The sequence below is a fragment of the Penaeus monodon genome, chromosome 6, assembly GCF_015228065.2.
Source record: "Penaeus monodon isolate SGIC_2016 chromosome 6, NSTDA_Pmon_1, whole genome shotgun sequence".
NCBI classification, from domain to species: Eukaryota; Metazoa; Arthropoda; class Malacostraca; order Decapoda; family Penaeidae; genus Penaeus; species Penaeus monodon.
This window is the reverse complement of record NC_051391.1, coordinates 10,755,108-10,755,891: the sequence shown is the minus strand read 5'-3', so window position 1 is coordinate 10,755,891 and position 784 is coordinate 10,755,108. Positions and strand designations below refer to the sequence as shown.

Below are 784 nucleotides of genomic sequence, written 5' to 3'. Positions count from 1 at the left end.
TATGGAGGAGTTTATATATTTATATAATTTCTCTCAACTTGGCGTTACACATCTTAATCTAGAGGTCCTTATTTGTGTTATTTTTTCCTCAAAACATTTACCACTAACCAGCATTTGATAATGAATACAGGGAGTTATGTAAAGTTATGTAATTTGCGGCAAACCAATATTATTTTTGAAACAAGTTTGTATTGTCGCATTATATTGTTACTGTATGTTAGCAATTAGTAAAATACCGGGTCCTGTTGTATTTTTAGTTCAAAAAATCACAATTATATGCATTTCTCTGACATTCTTACGCATAGGCCTATCGTATTGTAAAGAGTCAATAAAAAAAAAAAAAAAAATACAAGTACAAAAATGACATTATGATAGATACACACTGTCAGTAGAATTTAACTCATTTCTAATCCTTGTTTGTCTTTTAGAATAACTGTTCATGTTTTTCACTGCTGTTTCTGTTTCCTTTGTTACTGCACGTTCGAGATGAAGACCACTTTTTTTTTCTTAATAAACTTGTTTTGTTTGATGTGAGTTTTTCTTTCTTTCTCTTACATGCAACGATGTTCTCTCTCTCTCTCTCTCGATCATTGTGGTGAAAATATATGCTGAAATGCTGGACCACAATGTTATTTTTATAGGTCAAAAACAGTGATTAAATATATCTGGGATCTAGTTACGCTTGGAAATTGTCACAACAATGAACAAAGTGAATTTGGGTCAGAAATTATCGAACATTTTTTTTACTTATATATATATATATATATATATATATATATATATA

General features: G+C 29.1%; 1 protein-coding gene across 1 annotated transcript in view; it reads left to right on the top strand.

The window, feature by feature from the left end:
- Positions 1-527, top strand: part of LOC119574191 (lactosylceramide 4-alpha-galactosyltransferase-like) — a gene marked incomplete in the record, with an annotated part of 20,498 nt that extends 19,971 nt beyond the window's left edge. Inside the window, 1 exon segment of the mRNA XM_037921316.1 lies at positions 21-527.
- Positions 528-784: the final 257 nt, after the last annotated feature.